We start from the raw sequence: 21,972 nt of genomic DNA, 5'->3' as shown, positions 1-21,972 counted from the left end.
GACCTGAAAGACGCGTACTTTCACGTCCCCATCCATCCAGACTCCCAACCTTTCCTAAGGTTCGTCTTTGGAAAGGTTGTGTACAAGTTCCAAACCCTGTGCTTTGGCCTGAGCACGGCACCTCTTGTGTTTACCAGACTGATGAGGAATATTGCGAAATTCCTTCACTTGGCAGACATCAGAGCCTCCCTCTATTTGGACGACTGGCTTTTAAGAGCTCCAACCAGTCGTCGCTGTCTGGAGAATCTCAGATGGACTATGGATCTGACCAAGGAACTGGGCCTCCTGGTCAATATAGAGAAGTCCCAGCTCGTCCCATCCCAGACCATTGTCTATCTAGGTATGGAGATTCAGAGTCGAGCTTTTCGGGCTTTTCCGTCGGCCCCAAGGATCAATCAAGCCCTAGAATGCATCCAGAGCATGCTGAGAAGGAACCGATGTTCAGTCAGGCAGTGGATGAGTCTAACAGGGACACTTTCATCGCTGGCCCAGTTCATCGAGTTAGGGAGACTCCACCTCCGCCCCCTTCAGTATCATCTAGCTGCTCACTGGATAAAGGACATGACGCTAGAGGCGGTCTCAGTGCCTGTTTCCGAAGAGATGAGGTCTACTCTAACGTGGTGGAAGAACAGCATTCTTCTCAAGGAAGGTCTACCATTGGCTGTTCAGACCCCCGACCACCGTCTCTTCTCGGACGCATCGGACACGGGCTGGGGTGCGACACTGGACGGACAGGAATGCTCGGGCACATGGAATCAGGAGCAAAGGACACTTCACATCAATTGCAAGGAGTTGTTGGCGGTTCATCTGGCCTTGATAAACTTCAAGTCCCTCCAGCTAAACAAGGTGGTGGAGGTGAACTCCGACAACACCACAGCCTTGGCTTACATCTCCAAGCAGGGAGGGACTCATTCGAGGAAGTTGTTCGAGATCGCAAGGGACCTCCTCATTTGGTCAAAAGATCGAAAGCTTTCGCTGGTAACGAGGTTCATTCAGGGCGATATGAATGTCATGGCAGATCGCCTCTGCCGGAAGGGTCAGGTCATCCCCACAGAGTGGACCCTTCACAAGAATGTTTGCAGCAGACTATGGGCCCTGTGGGGTCAGCCAACCATAGATCTATTCGCTACCTCGATGACCAAGAGGCTCCCGATGTATTGTTCTCCGATTCCAGACCCAGCAGCAGTTCACGTGGATGCCTTTCTGCTGGATTGGTCCCATCTCGACCTGTATGCGTTCCCGCCGTTCAAGATTGTCAACAGGGTACTTCAGAAGTTCGCCTCTCACAAAGGGACACGACTGACGTTGGTTGCTCCCCTCTGGCCCGCGAGAGAATGGTTCACCGAGGTACTGCAATGGCTAGTCGACGTTCCCAGGACTCTTCCTCTAAGAGTGGACCTTCTGCGTCAACCTCACGTAAAGAAGGTACACCCAAACCTCCACGCTCTTCGTCTGACTGCCTTCAGACTATCGAAAGACTCTCAAGAGCTAGAGGCTTTTCGAAGGAGGCAGCCAGAGCGATTGCCAGAGCAAGGAGGACATCCACTCTCAGAGTCTATCAGTCTAAATGGGAAGTCTTCCGAAGCTGGTGCAAGGCGAATGCAGTTTCCTCAACCAGTACCACTGTAACCCAGATTGCTGACTTCCTGTTACATCTAAGGAACATAAGATCCCTATCAGCTCCTACGATCAAGGGTTACAGAAGTATGTTGGCAGCGGTATTCCGCCACAGAGGCTTGGATCTTTCCACCAACAAAGATCTACAGGACCTCCTTAGGTCTTTTGAGACCTCAAAGGAACGTCGGTTGTCCACACCAGGCTGGAATCTAGACGTGGTTTTAAGGTTCCTAATGTCATCAAGATTTGAACCGCTCCAATCAGCCTCTTTTAAGGACCTCACATTAAAAACTCTTTTCCTCGTGTGCTTAGCAACAGCTAAAAGAGTCAGTGAGATCCACGCCTTCAGCAGGAACATAGGTTTTACATCTGAAACGGCTACATGTTCCTTGCAGCTCGGTTTTTTGGCTAAAAACGAGCTTCCTTCCCGTCCTTGGCCTAAGTCGTTCGAGATCCCAAGCCTGTCCAACTTGGTGGGGAACGAACTAGAGAGAGTACTTTGCCCAGTAAGAGCTCTTAGGTACTATTTAAGAAGGTCAAAGCCATTACGAGGACAATCAGAAGCTTTATGGTGTGCTATCAAGAAGCCTTCTCTACCGATGTCTAAGAACGCAGTTTCTTACTACATTAGGCTTCTGATTAGAGAGGCACATTCTCATCTGAAGGAAGAAGACCTTGCTTTGCTGAAGGTAAGGACACATGAAGTGAGAGCTGTTGCTACTTCAGTGGCCTTCAAACAGAACCGTTCTCTGCAGAGTGTTATGGATGCAACCTATTGGAGAAGCAAGTCAGTGTTCGCATCATTCTATCTCAAAGATGTCCAGTCTCTTTACGAGAACTGCTACACCCTGGGACCATTCGTAGCAGCGAGTGCAGTAGTAGGTGAGGGCTCAGCCACTACATTCCCATAATCCCATAACCTTTTTAATCTTTCTCTTGAATACTTTTTATTGTTGTTTTTTGGGTTGTACGGAAGGCTAAGAAGCCTTCCGCATCCTGGTTGATTTTGGCGGGTGGTCAAAATCTTTCTTGAGAAGCGCCTAGGTTAGAGGTTGTGATGAGGTCCTTTAGTATGGGTTGCAGCCCTTTATACTTCAGCACCTAGGAGTCGTTCAGCATCCTAAGAGGACCGCTAGGCTCAGTAAGGAAGACGTACTTAAAAAAGGCAGAGTAATAGTTCAAGTCGACTTCCTTACCAGGTACTTATTTATTTTATGTTTGTTATTTTGAATAACATAAAATGAAATACGGGATACTTAGCTTCTTTTGTTAACATGTATGCTGGTCTCCACCCACCACCCTGGGTGTGAATCAGCTACATGATCATCGGGTAAGATTAATATTGAAAAATTTTATTTTCATTAGTAAAATAAATTTTTGAATATACTTACCCGATGATCATGAATTTAAGAACCCGCCCTTCCTCCCCATAGAGAACCAGTGGACCGAGGAGAAAATTGAGTTCTTGTTGACAAGAAGTACTTGAGTACCTACTCACAGATGGCGCTGTTGTGTACACCCCCACCTGGATAGCGATCGCTGGCGTATCCCGACCGTAGATTTCTGTCGGGCAACGGAGTTGACAGCTACATGATCATCGGGTAAGTATATTCAAAAATTTATTTTACTAATGAAAATAACATATTACCTCCACTTTGTTTTTGATTGAGTCGTGTACCAGTTTGAAGTCCTAGGCTTTGGAGTGTTTATCACTCCTCAAGTGCTTATGTGAGCATTCACTCTTGTTTCAGTTTGGGGCCACTTGAACAGGATCCACTTATTGAGAAATCTGGACGAATGGTTTTAGTTGTCCTCAAAGAGGCAACTGCTCCAGGATCGAGACAGATTTCTTAACTTTTGCCATGATCTGGGGATCGTGATCAACCAGGAAAGGGGAAGTCTCATGTCCCAGAGAAGGATAGTGCCCGAGAAAGTTGATATACACTGCAGCAGGGAGAGTCTTCCCATCAGATGTTCTCATGGTTTATCTAAAGTATCTCTCCCTTCCTTGTATAATAAGGGGATGATGGATATTGCTCATATAGGTCCTCACATCTCAGATGCCATATCCTCAAGGAGATAGATTCTTCAGTGACAGTCGTCCATTTCCTGGTGGAGACCTTGCCTAACACCTGCGACATTTAGCTCAGGTCATTGGAAGGTTGACCTGAGTCACGACTTTCAATCTTCTACGGGAACAAAGTACGTTGACATTTCTCGGGTCGGTTAATCAGCCAGATTGGTTATAGGGCCTTTCACCTTGCTTGGGATAAGTCTGCTATAAAATTTAATGGTCTCTATTTCATTTGGAACAAATAAGAAGTTTTTAAAGTCATTTGTGTTTTTCATTACGCAAACCTGGGACCTTTAGGTTACACTGCCTGCTTCAACCACCCTGTAGAACTTAGGTTAAAGGTCACCCGTCAGACAATTGTGTTTTTGGGTTTAGGCCATGTCGTGCTGATGGAAGTTCCTTCATTAGTAGCTTCCTAAGTTATATGTGACGACAGTGATATATCCCAGAGAATTTACCGAAGGTACCCAGAATTCTAACTCCTCGAGCGAGTATCCCTTAAATTTCTCAAAGGGATATCGCGTAAGGACGTATTTTGACACATCTCATAGCTATTTACACCCCGAATAGCCTTTCACTTCGAAAGGGAAAGTGGCAAGAAAAATAAGAGAGTCGTTAAAGAGGTAAAACAACACGACTCTCCTAACGTACTGTAAATAGTTCGGCCAATCGCCACCGTACGGCGCCACCAAACCATTCTTTGGTTTGTAGCTTTGCTGACCAGTATTTTCCCTGTGTTATCTCGCTATTTTTGAAGCTTTTCTTCATTATTATGGATTCCCCAGCTTCATCAGCTTCTGGAAAGTTAAGTAATATCTTTTAATTGTGTAAATGTAAGCTCTTGCCAGTTTTCCTTTTCGATTGATATCGTAATTAACGTAACAAGAGCTGCTGCCGGCCGGATGGCGTCATGACGCGATCGTTCTTTTGTTCATTTAGTTAGCAAGAACGATATTCCCAGCATCTTTGCTTTAATAACTTTAGCTATTTAGTATTTTAGCTAGGGTTTTTTATATTATGTCATTGTTGTCGTGAATTTGGCTATAATTTCGAGCCTCACGAGTGCTAGGCTTCTAGCCTAGGCACTTTCAGACCTCATACATGATATAACTAAGTTGTATTGAAGCTCAGGCAATGTTTTATACAATTAAGATATTACTGTTTCCTTTCCTCTTCCATAATAGTATACCAGAATTACGTAGAACGTTTCTCTAATCTCTCTAGCTTAATAGCTTTAGTGCTTTAGTATACTTTATATGTCCCCATTACTCTTATATTGTCTTTTGGGGGGGAGATAGATATCTCATTTTCCCCCTTTAAGTCGATATTTTCTCTATGAGAATTAAGAGTAATTCCCTTTCCCTCTGATTAGCCTAGGCTATCCTCAGTTAATTTTCTGTAACCTGTGGTTGTGTAAATTTTCTGGGGCGTTTCGTTTCCCTCTACTTTTCTCTGAGCTGGCAACTGAGTAGCTTGTCAGCATTGAGTTTGGAGTTGGGGACGGAACATCAGAGTAAGTCTGTGTTAGGCATCTGGCTACCTGGATTTATACCGGCAACTGAGTAGCTTGTCGGTATTCCAGTAGGGCTAGTTGCTGTTCAGGAGGCTAGCCTCCCTAGATCTTGTAGAGGTTATTGTTTTACAATTTCTTCTTTATGGTCTAGCAGACAGTCCTGTATTGGGGGTTCTTAACGGGAGGATAGGTTTCTTTCCCTGTTTTGATCCCTGGTACGAGATTCTGTTCTCTTGAGTTCGTTTTCGTACGTTCTCTCATTGCCTAACCCAACCTGGGGAATTGACTTCCCCTAGTTGAGGTTAATATGAGGACAGAATCCTTCAGGTTAAGTAATGCTTCAGAGTATTGCTTTACTTATGGACTATTCACCCCTTCCCCTCTATCTCTTTCGTGTTGAGTGATCCTACAACCTTACGGCCGTGGTTCTACATAGGCTCCTCTGGACGTCTGTAGACCTGGCATGAGTTTTTCTGTCTGTGCCTTATTAGGTTATTGACAAATAACCTCATATCTTTGAGTGTTCCTTAGAGTCCTCCCTTGGACTGCCTTCCATATCCCTTAAGATGAGATATGGTTGAGTGGAAGCCCGAATTGATTTCCCTCTTCCACTGGCACACTCTTTCAGGATGTAGACGGCATAGATGATCCTTTGCCGTCTTCTATCCTTCTCTTCCCCTTTTACTGTCTATCATGGGCTTTAGTCGGCAGTTAATTCTGCCGACAATTTGGGTTGGTTAGGCTAACAGTTCGCTGTAATGCCTTACCTTGAACATCGTTGATCGATGGCCGTTGGTGAGTTTGGTAGGCCTGTCTGCCGGCAACTGAGTAGCTTGTCGGCAGCTGGCCTATGCCTTCCATCCATAATGTTATATTTAATAGCCAGCAGTGGTCGGCAGGCCCGGCAGATGCCGGCCTGCTGGCCTATGCTGACTAGCCCAACATGGCGACAGTGTCGGCAAGCTCGACACTATATTCATCTTTTATTAGCCGGTAGTTGCCGGCAGGCTCAGCAGACGCCTGCCTGCCGGCTTATGCCGACTGGCCCTACATGCCGACGACGTCGGCGGGGCCGGCAGTGTTGGGGGGGCCGGCAGTGTCAGCGGGACCGGCGGGGCCAGCAGTGTCGGCGGCATACTGCCATCGGCATACTGCCATCGGCAACTGCGGCATCCTGAAAAATATAGTAAAATTTTTTCCAACCTGCAAGTGGTTCTTGAGCAGCCATTTGTGAGACCATCATATAGAGAGCTGATTCTTTCTTATTTTAATGGTTTTGTTCATTAAACTTATCTACTATATTGAGCATTATAAGAGGATGTGTCAAGAAGACACTATATATCTTGGATATTCCCTCTGTTATTTAATTCTTTGTGAATTTCATGGCTCAATATGGGAGGGGGTCATAGCAAATGGCTGGACGGGAAACACATGTAGGTGTCTTTCCTACTCTATAGCTTCCCTATACAAGCTAAATATAATAAATGTTATTATGTTGAAATCTGAGGATTTCACAGAAAACTTATTTGCTTTTCTTTTCTTTACAGGAGGAGCATCCCGAGTGCGGGAACAACTTTTGTAGGGTCCACAGTAAGGACTTCTACGGACATGGCGTGTGTAGGTCTCACGCCCGCTGTTCTGTCACCAAAGGGGCCCTCAAGTACTGGGACCCAGAGGTATGTACTGTGTGTGACAAGTTGGTTAAGGAGGCTTTTGATGATCAAAAGTCTGTGGAGTCTAGGGATGCAGCTAGGATTACGCTGCAAAAATGGGTAAGAGGTTTTCAAAAGAATACCTCGGGCCCATACCTTCCTAATGTTAGGATGAGGGACTGTCTTCCCCGGAGCTCGTGACGATTCCGTCATTCCCCAGACTAAGCCTTCAATCCCTTTGGTGCAGATCCAGGTTCAGAAGCCTGAAGACCCTGACGTGGCGGATGCTTTGGAAAGTGTCCACCTAGACGACAATATGTCTGTCGTTTCCGAGGAGACTGAGAAGAATCTCCTTGTGGAAGAGTCAGAACAGGAGGCAGTTGTCCCTCCTACTAGCGAGGTTGAGTGAACCAGCACCCTCAACCTCTTCGCAACCGCCTCATTTGGAGGCAATTACGTCCACTCTGCAATCTCTGATGTCGATGGTATATGACTTGCAGAAGCGTTCTACCGAGAAAGAGACTACTTTCCGGTCAGAAATTGAACAGCTAGTTTCCTCGCGCATAGCCCCGAAGAAACTAAATGTGAAGGACCTTCCTGTGTTCTCCCACGTTAACCCGTGGAGGTATGCGGAGCACATGCCTATGTCAGCAGGCAAGATTTTCCTCTCGGAGAAACTGGGTACCGTTCCAGTAGAGGAAGTCGAGTTCTGTCCCAGCAGAGCGTCCTACCCGGATTGTTATGTCCGGCTCAGAACTGAACCGGCATCAAAAGAAGAGACGGAGCCCAAGGAAGTAATTGTCCTTGAGCTCGCTAAAGCACAAGCTATGTTTTCAGCAAAACTAAAAGAGATGGCATTCACTAGCTCAAAGGTGCCGGCTTTAAGCAAAAAACATCCGTCGTTCATTGCTGACCCTCAACGTGCTTTTCCCTTTATGGATAAAGGGTTTAAAGCAGCTCTGAAGGCCGTAAGGGCAGGAAAACCCTGCCCCACACTGGAAGAGAACAAGCCTTTCTCCCTTGCTTTCCCTTCAGATGACAAAGACTGGAAGGACGTTCATGTTACCTTCTCAGTCGGGAAGCTGGAGGCCGATATCGCTGGACGTCAGTTCAACGAGGACCTCCCAAAGCTGTCAGAGTTTCTCCTGAAGAGAGAACATGAGACGAAGGAACGCTTGGCAGCGTCCATGTCTCTACAAACAGGGCTAGAAACAATGGCTAGCATTCCTGATACCCCAGATATGTATATGGTCTTTGCCAAGGCTCACTTAGCTACAGTAACGAAGGACCTATACAACTTTATCAGAGCCAGGACGGCTTGTAGGGAGTTCGTGTTTGCTTCCGCTTCTGTAAAACACGAACCTAGGAAGCTGATAGCTTCTAATATCTGGGGAAAAGACCTCTTTCCTAATGATGTAGTTAAAGAGGTCGTAGACAAGGCTGCTTCGGAGAATAGGAATCTCCTCTCTAAATGGGGCTTGTCCTCCAAGAGAAAGTCTTCCGCTGATGGGGGTCCCCAGCCGAAGAATAAGTCGAAGCGACCTCGCTTGTCCTCTCGTCCAAGACAGCAACAGCGTCCCGTGGCCACGGTGTCCCAGACGGTGGCACAACCCACCACCACCTTTCAACTGGTGCCCCAAACACTGGCAACTCAGTCACGAGTCTTCACCCCAGCTTACGAAAGGCAGTCGGCTTCTTCTAAGCCAAAGTCTAGAGGAAGAGGCAATAAAGGTGGTCATGGCCAAGGTGAAAAGTCCTCCACCCAGCACTCAAATTGAGATGCTGCCGGTAGGAGGGAGACTTCTACACTTCCAGGATCGGTGGACCTTCGATCCTTGGGCCCACAGCCTGATCAAGATAGGACTGGGGTGGGGTTGGAACTCAACTCCACCAAGCTTTCCTCAATTCTTCCAACTTTCAACTCCAGTTCTGGAAGAATACGTTCAAGAACTACTGGACATGAGAGTCATAAGGAAAGCAAAGTCCATCAAATTCCAAGGAAGGCTATTCTGTGTTCCGAAGAAGGATTCGGAAAAGCTCAGAGTCATTCTGGACTTATCACCACTCAACAAGTTCATTGTGAACTACAAGTTCAGAATGCTGACGCTTCAGCACATAAGGACCCTTCTGCCCAAAAGGGCATTTACAGTCTCCATAGACATGACGGACGCGTACTGGCATGTGCCAATCAACCGTCAGGTTGCCCCCTACCTAGGGTTCAAGCTCCAGAAAAGAAAATACGTTTTCAGAGCCATGCCCTTCGGTCTGAATATTGCACCAAGAATATTCACAAAGCTTGCGAATGCAGTTGTTCGACAACTACGCCCCAAAGGGATTCAGGTGATGACCTACCTGGACGACTGGCTGGTGTGGGCAGCATCCAAAGAAGAATGCATGCAAGCCTCCAGAAAAAGTGATCCTATTCCTAGAGTACCTAGGATTCAAGATAAACCTGAAAAGGTCTCGGCTGTCTTCAGCTCAAAAGTTCCAGTGGTTGGGAATTCACTGGGACTTACAGTCACATTGCCTCTCCTTGCCAAAAGCAAAGAGAAAGGAGATAGCAGGGGCCGTCAAAAGTCTGCTTCAATCCCGAAGGATTTCAAGAAGACAACAGGAGAGGGTGTTGGGGTCTCTCCAGTTTGCCTCTTTGACGGACCCACTTTTGAGAGCACAATTAAAAAATGCATCAGGGATCTGGAGAAAATACGCTTACAACGATGGAAGAGATCTACTAAGACCGTTACCAAATCGTCTGCGATCAATTCTCAAGCCATGGTCGGAAACAAAGAACTTAAGAAGGAGAGTATCCTTGCAACCACCTCCTCCTGCAGTCACCGTCCACACGGATGCTTCAAAGGAAGGATGGGGGGGTCATTCTCATCTTCGGAAAGTGCAAGGAACTTGGTCTCCCCTCTTCAAAACCTTCCACATCAACTATCTGGAAGCCATGGCAGTGTTTCTTTCCCTGAAGAAACTGAAACTTCGCCGCTCAATCCACGTTCGTCTGGTCCTAGACAGCGAAGTGGTTATGAGATGCATAAATCGACAAGGTTCAAGATCGCCACAGTTGAAGCAGGTGATAATAGCCATTCTTCATCTGTCCAAGAAGATGAAATGGCACTTATCAGCAGTCCACCTTCAAGGATTCTGCAATGTGACGGCGGATGCTCTATCCAGGTTCAACCCGATAGAGTCCGAATGTTCCCTAGATACAGGATCATTCTCTTTCATATTGAGCAAAGTCCCAGGATTGCAAGTAGTTCTCTTCGCAACGAGCGACAACAAGAAGTTGGCCCGGTACGTAGCCCCGTACGAGGATCCTCTAGCGGAAGCGACGGACGCGATGTCTCTAGATTGGAACAGATGGTCTAGGATTTACCTGTTCCCACCAACCAACCTACTGTTGAAAGCCCTCGACAAATTGAGATCCTTTCGGGGGAGGGCAGCGATAGTGGCCCACAAGTGGCCAGGCAGTGTCTGGTTTCCATTGATAACAGAACTACGCCTGAAGCTGATCCTGTTGCCGGAACCAGTTCTGACTCAGCTAGTACAGAATACGACTGTCTACGCTTCATCAGAGAAAACCCAGAACCTTCATCTCATGATTTTCTCACCTTAGCGGTCAAGAAAAGGTTTGGGATCTCTGAAGACAGTATTAATTTCTTAGAAGAATATGTCAGTCAACAAGAAGACAATACTAATCTTCCTGGAAGAAATGGGTGGCTTTTGTTAAGGCAAAGAAACCTCAAGAGATTTCTACGGATTTCTGCTTGTCCTTTTTCATCCATCTTCACGGACAAGGGCTAGCGGCTAATATGATCACGACGTGTAAATCTGCCTTAGCTAGACTGATTCTATATGCCTTCCAAGTGGATTTTTCAAGCGAAATCTTCAACAAGATTCCGAAAGCCTGCACAAAACTTCGGCCTGCACCCCCTCCAAAGCCTATTTTATGGTCTTTGGATAAGGTTCTTCATCTGGCCTCGACCTTGAACAATGAAGATTGCTCGCTGAAAGACTTGACTCAGAAAGTGATATTTTTATTTGCACTAGCCTCAGGAGCCAGAGTTAGTGAAATAGTGGCCCTCTCGAGGGATGATGGCCACATTCAGTTTACACCGAACGGAGAACTAAATCTCTTTCCGGATCCGACGTTTCTCGCCAAGAATGAGCTACCCACTAAGAGATGGGGTCCCTGGAGAATCTGCCCTCTGAAGGAAGAAGCATCCCTCTGCCCAGTGGAATGCCTAAAGGTCTATCTTCGTAGAACTTCAGACTTTAAGGGAGGTCAGCTTTTTAGGGGAGAAACTTCTGGTTCGACGTTATCCTTGAAACAGATAAGGGCGAAAATCACTTACTTTATTCGCAGAGCGGATCCTGACAGTACACCCGCAGGTCATGATCCGAGAAAGGTTGCCTCGTCTCTTAACTTCTTTCAGACTACAGTATGTCGTTTGATAACCTGCGTGCTTATGCTGGTTGGAAGTCTTCCAGAGTCTTTTATAAGCACTATGCGAAGCAATTACAAGAAATCAAATTTCATGTGGTGGCTGCAGGCAGTGTAATAAAGCCTGTAGTTTGATTACTGCGAAGGACAGTGCACTAATTGGGACTATTAGTGATGGGTGTGCATGATAGACTTAGGTACATAATGATATTTTTTAGTGCTGATATGAACATTATAAACTGTCTTCCATAGTTAAGTGAACTTAAGCATAATATTTTGACATGAGTGCCAGCATGTTTATGCATAATGTCTTAGTAATAACATATACCTGTATATTGAAATTTCCTAATTTCACGGTGTGGCGTTTTCTCTTTCAGATGAAACTTATTTATTTTGTTATTACTGTTATGCTTGTTATGTCTATGTCTAGCATAAATATATTACTTAATCATAACTTCTGTGTTTCTTGTAAATAAACTATAGAAGGAATCTTTGCGTCTTTTTCGCCTTAAGATTATTAGATTATATGCAGAGTATCCTTGATCCTTTTATAGACCTTGTGGGACAAAGTCTCCCTTACCATGCAAACAGGTAAGTTTGGTTGTGCTATGTTTGTTTACTGTATTACGTTTCCTACGTGAACATAAACTCGTCTGCCTGATCCAGACCTGGGAGGTGCAGTACTCTATTTAGAACTCTAGTACAAACTAAGTTTTATGTATATACGACACGATATACTTTCTGCTTGCTTATTGTTCTTTGAACTCACAATCTCGGATTTTTTACTAAGAGTTTATACAGATTTTTCCCTGTAGGGGGTAGGAAGAGCTGGCATACGGTATGCTCAGTTGGTTGATGTATTGCGGTAACATCAAGTGTCTGTGGTCTTTATGACCGATTAGGAAATAGTCAATTCGAGATAACGGCACTATTAAATCCACAGATACATTAATGCTCTGGTAAACTTCCATCAGCACGACATGGCCTAAGCCCAAAAAACGGATTTTGAGCGAAGCAAAAAATCTATTTTTGGGTGAAAGAGCCATGTCGTCCTGATGGACCCACCCTCCTTTGGTAAAAGGATGTTAATCCCTCCCTTTTGGTACTGTATCTGTAATACTTACAAAGCTACAAACGAAAGAATGGTTTGGTGGCGCCGTACAGTGGTGATTGGCCGAACTATTTACAGTACGTTAGGAGAGTCGTGTTGTTTTACCTCTCTAACGACTCTCTTATTTTTCTTGCCACTTTCCCTCTCGAAGTGAAAGGCTATTCGGGGTGTAAATAGCTATGAGATGTGTCAAGATACGTCCTTACGCGATATCCCTTGAAGAAATTTAAGGGATACTCGCTCCAGGAGTTAGAATTCTGGGTACCTTCGGTAAATTCTCTGGGATATATCACTGTAGTCACATATAACTTAGGAAGCTACTAATGAAGGAACTTCCATCAGGAAGACATGGCTCTTTCACCCAAAAATAGATTTTTCGCTTCGCTCAAAATCCGTTTTAACTCGATGAAAGCTTATAGCCATTAGAAACTCTCCAAAGTCATACTCCCATCCAAAGCCTCTGGTTTGTATAGTTAGGACCAATACAAATTTTTTTTCTCTCTCTCTCTCTCTCTCTCTCTCTCTCTCTCTCTCTCTCTCTCTCTCTCTCTCTAAATGTTCTTACAATGGATAGTTATTTCCCATGATTATTATCAATGTTTTCCAATACTTTCATAACTTTCTCCTAATCTTATTCCTCTTTATCACATTTTTTTATACGAACATTATGTCAATTAGTTGATATTGATACGTTGTCAATTATTGTAACTCGTTTTTCAGAATAATATAAAAGATCTAGATGGTCATGTCTTTAAAGTTGGTTAATATCTGTATGGAGGGAGTAATACAAGAAGTCAGATAAAAGACGGATGATGTTTGGTACGAGGGAATCAGCCGATGTCAGCAAACTATGTATTGTTGATAGGAGGTAGTGAAAATAGATAGTAGACAGTGTAATTTTGATAGGGGATAGTGTAGAGACGAGTGGTATTATAAAACGTCGAAGGCAAATGTGAGGTAGAGAACAATTTTAAAGATAGCAACAACCCAGGGAGACGGAGAAATGAATTTAAATATGGTTGATGGAAACATACAAGTTTATATGTGTAGTATTTGGAAGTAAATATGATGGATCAGAGAAGGAACGAATCTTACGATAAGTTGTAGTGAGGAAGGTATCAGGATGTGTATCTATGTCTTTAGTACAAGATTGTAAAAGGTAGAATGTTTTGCTCGGTATAGATGTAGTGATGTAGATTGAAGCGTTGAGAAGTTTAAAGATATGGAGGAATTGAAAACGGTTATATAAGTGAAAATATGTTTAAAGATCACTCATGAATAGTAGAGTCAAGGGACAGTGACAATGCCCTAGAGACTGATCACATATACATATAATCAAAACCTAAGGCCCTTATTCAACCAAGGTAAGACCAGGGAGCAGGCAATGGCTGCTGATGACTAAGCAGGTAGACCTATAGGCTCCCCCACACCCCTCATCCTTAGCTCACAAGGACGGTAAGGTTGCAGACATTACTAAAAACTTGAGTGGGTCTTGAACTCCAGTCCAGCATATTGGTAGGCAAGGATTCCAGTAGGCTGTCACAGCTATAAAGAAGGCTTTGAGATGTTTCAGTCATGTGGAGGTGACTGTCCCTAAGGTAGTTCAAAAGTTTTACCGAGATAGAAAGAGGAGGAGGATAGGAAGACGTAGGGTATGTGAAGTAGCAGAAACATTTGAGTAAAAGGGCTATAATTCTGAGACAATTAGAGTGCATGCAAAATATATACAGAAAGTTCTCAACTTATAAACTATAAATAAGTTCCAAGAAGTTGTTTATAAGTCAAAATTTGTTAAATCTCGGCCTACGTTTGGCATCACCTAACTCACGTGCCTACGATTTTCATCTGCCAAAGTCAACACATAGTTTCATATTGCAAATGACGTCTTGTTTTATTAAAATGTTTCATCATGAACTTTTGATACTGAAATTTACGATTTCAAATGGATTATTTGTGATTGTATATCTGAATGGTTTTAAGTTTTGGACCTCCATTAAATGGTGCAATGTTTGTTGGGGTTCCGATGCTTTGCTGAAGAGCCAATGTAACTTATTTTACATTCTAATTCCAGGAAAGGAGCTGGGCAAAGATACTCCGAAATTGAACGGCTACAGCTTCGTAAGCGCGCCCTCCCCGGTGCCCGGCGTGGACGCCTCCCCCTTTATGACATGGGGCGAAGTCGACGGAACTCCGATACAGCTGGATGGAAATCAGACTCCCCTCTTAAAAAGACACACGCCGGGACCGTTGTACATAATACCCAAAGTGCCCAATAGGTTTGTGTCATTTTGTTTTCAGTTTCTTGTATACAGTAATGTATAATTAGGGGGATTTGCAAGAGCATTATTTTTACTAATAATACGGTGGAGTTAAAACAGTCTATGTAATGGAACTCTAAGGTTTTATTAGAACTCTTCATCCCTCAAGGGAATAAAAGAAGTTTATTTCAGTGTGGTCATACATGTACTTGAATTCTTCAGTGTAAACTTTGCAATCTTGAGGAATTGTTGATATGTTAGTGTGTGCTTTCTCTCTTCCTCTGGTTGATCAACTAATAGCAATTACAGTTGTTGAAACCTCATGAGATTTACTGGATGTTTTTTACATTTGTCTTCCATTTTGATTTGTGAAAATTGATAGGAAGGTCATTTCAATTTTCACTAAACAAAGTGGCTGTACTTTAGATCCAACTGACTGATATAGATTTTCTCTCTCTCTCTTTAAATAACATGCTCAGGATGACAAAAACTTTTTACAGTGAATAAGTTTTATGAAACTTTAGTAGTGTACTTCTGGGTTACAGGTCTTCTTTCCCTCCGTTATCCCTACATCAAAGGATTGGTTGCCTAATGCTTACAGGGTGGACCTAGCCTCGTCCATATTTCTAAAATCATCGGGTTTGGCAGAGGGTTTTTACGATCGCGTGCCCTTGCAGTTATCAACCACAGTTAATGGCGGTCGGCCTAACCTTTGACTTGATAGCCCAACTGCAAGGAAGCAGTTTCCTCAGTTATTGGCAGTGGTTGTTTAACTTGTACGTTGATGAAGTGGTGAGAGAGGTGAATGCTCGAAAGCTTGGACGAGGATTGAAACTGGTAGACGAGAATGAACATGACTGGGAGGTAAATCAGTTGTTATTTGCGGATGATACTGTACTGGTTGCAGACGTGGAAGAGAAGCTTGGCTGATTAGTGACAGAATTTGGAAGGGTGTGTGAGAGAAGGAAGTTGAGAGTTAATGTGGGTAAGAGTAAGGTTATGAGATGCACGAGAAGAGAAGGTGGTGCGAGGTTGAATGTCATGTTGAATGGAGGAGGTGGATCAGTTTAAGTACTTGGGGTCTGTTGTTGCAGCAAATGATGGAGTGGAAGCAGATGTACGTCAGAGAGTGAATGAAGGATGCAAAGTGTTGGGGGCAGTGATTGTACCAACTGTGATGTATGGATTGGAGTTGTGGGGAATGAAAGTGACGGAGAGACATTAACTGAATGCGTTTGAGATGAAGTGTCTAAGGAGTATGGCTGGTGTATCTCGAGTAGATAGGGTTAGGAACGAAGTACTGTAGTGAGGGGGAGAATGGGTGAAGAAAGCTCTGGGTGATAGGAGGATAGATGTGAGAGAGGCAAGAGAGCGTGCTAGAAATAGGAATGAGTGGCGAGTGTTTGTGACGCAGTTCCGGTAGGCTCTGCTGCTTCCTCCGGTGCCTTGGATGACCGCGTAGGTAGCAGCAGTAGGGGATTCATCGTTATGAAGCTTCATCTGTGGTGGATAACGGGGGAGGGTGGGCTGTGGACTCTGTTGAGTCCCTTGTCAGGCTGGGAGGAACGTAGAGAGGAGAGGTCCCCTTTTGGTTTCATATGTTTGATGTCGGCTATTCCCCAAAATTGGGGAAGTGCCTTGATATATGTATGTATTTTTGGGCTCAAGCCATGTCGTCCTGATGGAAGTTCCTTAAAGGCAGCTTCCTAGGGTATATTACAACTACGGCGATATTCCCAGAGAATTTACCTTCAGGTACCCAGAATTCTAACTCCTGGAGCGAGTATCCCTAAAAAAGACCTTAGGGATATCGTAAATATCAGTGGACGTATTCTTGACACGCCTCATAGCAATCTATACCCCGAATAGAGTTAACACTTCGTAGGGGTAAAATGGCAAGAAAACGAAAACGATAAGAAAGGGGGGAGCCGTTCATAAGGCATCCCTCCTCACCGTTTCGAAAGCGTGCCCTGCGCCGCTCACGGCGCCATCTGTATTCCTTTTTGCGTAGCTCTACGACTCGGTGTGTTTTTCCCTGTTTACTACCCAATCTTGGAATTTTCTCGTTTAATAATGCTTTCTCCAACTTCTTCTGCCTCGGATAAGTTGAGTATTATTTCTTTTATGTATAAATGTAGGCTCTTGGTTAAAATTAAAGTAATTAAAAGAGTTATCTTTGATACAAGAGCTGTTGCCTGCTGGAGGCATCATGGATGCTGTCGCTCGCTAGAATAGGATTTATTTGTTAGCAAGAGCGACGTTCCCAGCCCCCTTTGCGCTTAAATATTAGCTACTTAGCTTATTTAGGAATTCTGTTATGATGCGATAGTAGTGTGCCTGGCGAAATTTGCCAAGGCTACCAACACTAGTCTTCGTAGGCTAGTTGTTGGCCTATGTACTTCCTGCATGATAATTAGTCTTCCAAATGTGATTTTTTTGCTTTAAGCGTTAGGCAACGTTATACATATAAGTCCTTTTCGAGTACCTTCCAAGATAGTATTGGTGTGAGTTTCGGTGAATTAGGTAATCGATTCTCTTAGTGCCTAGGCTAGGTTGTCTTAGGTCATTATAATATTATCTGTTCCCCGTTTGCTCCCTTCTCTTCGGGGAAGGGGCAAACCCTTTCCCTCTGTTTAAGCCTTAGGCTTAACTCTAGTGGTTTATTTGAATTAATCTTCAAATATATCTATGCTGGAGTAGTACTGTACCTTCCCGTTCCAACTGTATTGGTTCAGAGGGGGACAGTACAACAGTGTTTAGTCTGAGCCCGGTTTGTCTGGCATGGGGCAGAGTCTCCCTTGCTGATTGACTCGGGCATTAAGGGTTACCCCCCTTAGTCCACCTTGTTGGGTTCCAGTAGTGATCCCTTTACTCGGTGACTCATCAGACTGTCCTATTGCCGTTCCGGTCTCGGGATATGTTCCCTTTTCTGGAAAGGCAATTCCTTCCTTGCTGTGGTTCGTGGGAGGCAGCCAGTAGTGCCGGCCTCCCTCTCGGGTCTTTCTCTAACTGAGATGAACTGTCTTAGTTGGGAATGACCCTTAACCAAGGTAAGGTTGGATAGGACCCTCTGTCCTTCCCTTCTCTTTTTCCGTTCCTTGTGTCAGTCGTCTGCATCCTTGCCTAGCCTAGGTTGGGATGAGGAACTGACGTGGTCTCCTGTCGGCCGGCAAAGTGTGCCGACCGGCAGAGACCATTACTTTGAGTGCTGCCCGGTCCTTTCTTGGTCCCTCTATCGCTGCCGTCTGAAGATTCAGTAGGCAGCGGTTAGGAAGCTTGACTTAGTGTCTCCCCTTCCTTTCGGCACTCTTTCGGGTGCCGGGCCCAGAGACTTATAGTCTCTTAACCCGGCACTCATTCTATTGTCTTAGTATGTGTTGTCCTTGCTGTCTGCCGGCCTACAGGCCGGCCGTCGGTGGGGAGGGGTGTTCTCCAGTTTTCTTGCTGTCGGTCGGCGTTGGGTGTATACCTTTGCCGGCCGGTCTCTTGCTCATCTGCCGGCCACTACAAGTGGGGCCGGCAGCCGAGCGCTGCCTAGTGTGGGGGCCAGCCGGCAGGGTTTGTTTACTGCTGCCGGCCGGCCCGCGACACTGCCCAGTCAGCCGGCCACTAAGAATGATGGCCGGCAACGCAGTGCAAACCGGGTGGCTACGGTCCGGCAACCACTGCCGGCCGGTTCAGGCATGGGATCTGGAGTTCTCCCCAATAAAGGTGATCTGATGTTGTGTACTTGAGATCTACCTTTCGAAAACAAGGGGGGGGGGGTGCTGAGCGGCAATAGCCGGCTGGCACACCACCCTCAGGTACTGTATCAGTCCTCTCTTGGTGGTATATTCAACCAAGGGAGTTCATGATGTAGTAGGTTACAACACTGTCTTTTCTATCTTACTTGTGTTACTGGTATAATCACCTGGTGTCGCCTTACAAGGATAAAAGATAATTCTTTTATTCCTGGCCAGAATGGTAATATTTTACCTTAGGTGTGAGCTACACCTAATTTCCTTTGGAAATACGTTCTCTGGTTATTCTAGTAAAGACTAACTATGTGACTTGGCTGGTGGGCTTCCACAGGTGTTTGTGTGGGTTTCACAAGTAGGTGTCTTTCCCTTATTCTTGTTGAATACTCATTTGTTACATGTGAATTAAAATTCACTTGATATTCATGGAAATTTTTCTTCTTTTACAGGAGGAGCATCCGAAGTGTGATAGTGTCTTCTGCAATGTCCGCAGTAAGAACTTTTGCGGACATGCCTCGTGTAGGAGGCACGCGGCTTGTGCAGCCTCCAATGATGACCATCGTTACTGGGATCCGCAGGTATGTGCTGTATGTACTAACCTGCTATCAGAGGCTTTTGAATCCCCTAGGTCGGCGGAGTCAAGAGATGCAGCGAGGGAGAGGCTTCGCGTATGGGTAAGGGGTTTTCAGAAAAACACCACTGGACCTTATCTTCCTAACGAGAAGATGAGGGCATACCTTTTTCCCAAGGCTTCCCCTGATGCTGTTGTTCCCCAGCCTCGGCCGGAGATCCCTCTGATCCAGATTCCAGTGGAGGAGGATGTCGCTGACGCCTTGCAGGACATCCAGTTGGACGACAAGATGTCCGACTTGTCCGATCGTGCGGAGCAGGATCTCCTCGCAGAGGGCGAGGAGCAGGATCGAGATCCTATTGCCGTGGAGGAAGAGGTTCCCGTATCATCAGACGTGCCGGTTCAGGTCCCTGAACCTATCCCCTCTACCTCGTCCGCTCTTCCAGCAGAGCTTGGACAGGCTCTCTCTTCCATCGTTGGTATGATCCAACAGATGCAGAGGGAGAATAATCAGAAGGCCGCTACTTTGGAGCTCCAGATGCAGAAGATCACAGCATCACGTGGACCTCCAAAGAAGCTCAACGTTAAGGACCTTCCTCTGTGCTCGGATGCCAACCCGTGGAGATATGCCGAGCACATGCCGATGACGATTGGGAAGATCGTCATGTCGGAGAAACTGGGTTCAGTTCCCCTTGAGGAGGTGGAATTCTGGCCCAGTAGAGGGGCCTACCCGGACTGCTATGTCCGTTTGAAGAAGGAGCCGGCTTCGAAGGAGGAGACGGAACCAAAGGAGGTGATTATCCTGGATCACTCCAAGGCTCAAGCCACTTTGACAGCTGCTTTAAAGGAGAGGGGGTTCTCAAACTCAAAGGTTGCCGCCTTGAGTAAGAAGCACCCCTCCTTTGTATCCTCCCCGGCTAGGGCCTTCCCCTTTATGCAAAAGGGGTTTGCGGCCGTCATCAAGGCGGTTGAAGCTGGCAAGCCGTGCCCGTCTTTGGAGGAATGTAAACCTCTATCGCTGGCATTGCCAATGGATAATAAGGACTGGAAGGAGGTGCACCTTACTTTCTCGGTTGGGAAGTTGGACGCCGACATTGCAGGACAGCAGTTCGGCGAAAACCTTCCCAAGTTGTCGGAATTCCTTCTACGGAGGGAATTGGACACAAAGGAGCGCCTGGCAGCCTCGATGTCTCTCCAGACCAACATGGAGACGATGGCTAGCGACCCCAAGATGCCAGAGATGTTCATGGTTATGGCCAAAATCCATCTGGCCACAGTAACCAAGGACCTCTATTGCTTTGTTAAAGCAAGGAGGGCCTGTAGGGAGTTTGTGTTCGCCTCGGCCACAGTGAGGCACGAACCCAAGAGACTAATTTCATCCAACATCTGGGGTAAAGATCTCTTTCCCAAGGACGTGGTCAAAGAGATCGTGGACAAGGCAGCCACTGAGAACCGCAATCTTCTCCTGAAGTGGGGCCTGTCCCTTAAGAGGAAGTCTTCTCCGGATGAGGGCCCTCAGCCGAAAGGAAAGGCGAAGAAGTCAAGGTTTTCCTCCCGTCCAGCCAAGTCCTTCAAACAGCAAAGACAACAGCAGCAACAGCCAGCTTTGCCTCCGGTTCCACAACTGGTAGCCCAGACCCCGACCACCTTCCAATGGGTTCCCCAAGCCATGTCATCAGCTTCCCCGGCATTCAATCCCGTGTTCGAGGGACAGTCGACCACGTTTCGTGCAAGGCCCAGAGGAGCAGCTAGAGGGTCATCAAGACGCCCCTCTAGGGGACGAGGATTCAGAGGTGGTCGCGGCCAGGGAGGCAAGACTGCAGGACAGTCAAAGTGAAGTGTCGCCGGTAGGTGGGAGACTTCAGTATTTCCGGGATCGCTGGACCTTCGATCCCTGGGCCCACAGCCTTCTCAAAAATGGACTGGGTTGGAGTTGGTACAGTACTCCGCCCCAGTGCCCTCAATTTTTCCAACACTCCACCCCCGTTTTGGAGGAGTACACCCAAGATCTGTTGGAGAAAAAGGTGATCAGGAGGGTAAAGTCCATCAAGTTCCAAGGGAGGCTGTTTTGTGTTCCCAAGAAAGACTCGGGGAAACTCAGAGTCATTCTGGACTTGTCACCACTCAACAAGTTCATAGTGAACCACAAGTTCAAGATGTTAACGTTACAACACATAAGGGCCTTACTGCCCAAGAGGGCATATACCGTCTCCATCGACTTGTCAGACGCATATTGGCACGTTCCAATAAGTCGTCGTCTCTCCCCCTACCTAGGATTCAAGCTACAACAAAAACTTTACGCTTTCAGGGCGATGCCCTTCGGACTAAACATAGCCCCAAGGATCTTTACGAAGCTTGCGAGCGCAGCTCTCAAACAGTTACGCCTAAAAGGGTTCCAGGTAGTAGCCTACCTGGACGATTGGTTGGTGTGGGCAGCATCCAGAGCAGAATGCTTGCAAGCTTCCCTACAAGTGATTCAGTTCCTGGAATATCTAGGCTTCATGATCAACAGAAAGAAGTCTCGTCTTTCTCCAGCTCAGAGGTTCCAGTGGTTGGGAATTCACTGGGATTTAGTGTCACACCGTCTTTCCATCCCGATGTCAAAGAGGAAGGAAATAGCAGGGTCTGTCAGGAGACTTCTAGGTTCCGAGAGGATATCAAGACGCGAACAAGAGAGGGTTTTGGGCTCTCTTCAGTTTGCATCAGTAACAGACCCAGTGCTAAGAGCACAGCTAAAAGATGCAGCGGGAGTATGGAGAACCTTTGCATCGAAAGAGCGAAGGGACTTGAAGAGACCGGTCCCACTTCGACTACGTTCTCTTCTCAGACCGTGGTCTCAAGCCAGTCGTCTAAAGAGGTCTCTACCTCTTCAGCCACCCCCCCCGTCAGTGACAATCCACACAGACGCCTCAAAGGTAGGGTGGGGGGGTCACTCCCATCGGAAAAAAGTGCAAGGAATCTGGTCCAAGCTATTTGGGACCTTTCACATAAA

The 21,972-nt window shown here is 46.0% G+C and overlaps 1 pseudogene; it reads left to right on the top strand.

The window, feature by feature from the left end:
- LOC137619912 (splicing factor ESS-2 homolog) overlaps window positions 1–21,972 on the top strand; it is a 75,867-nt pseudogene that overhangs the window by 35,373 nt on the left and 18,522 nt on the right.

The sequence above is a fragment of the Palaemon carinicauda genome, chromosome 26, assembly GCF_036898095.1.
Source record: "Palaemon carinicauda isolate YSFRI2023 chromosome 26, ASM3689809v2, whole genome shotgun sequence".
Taxonomy (NCBI): domain Eukaryota; kingdom Metazoa; phylum Arthropoda; class Malacostraca; order Decapoda; family Palaemonidae; genus Palaemon; species Palaemon carinicauda.
This window is presented reverse-complemented; position numbering and strand designations above follow the sequence as displayed.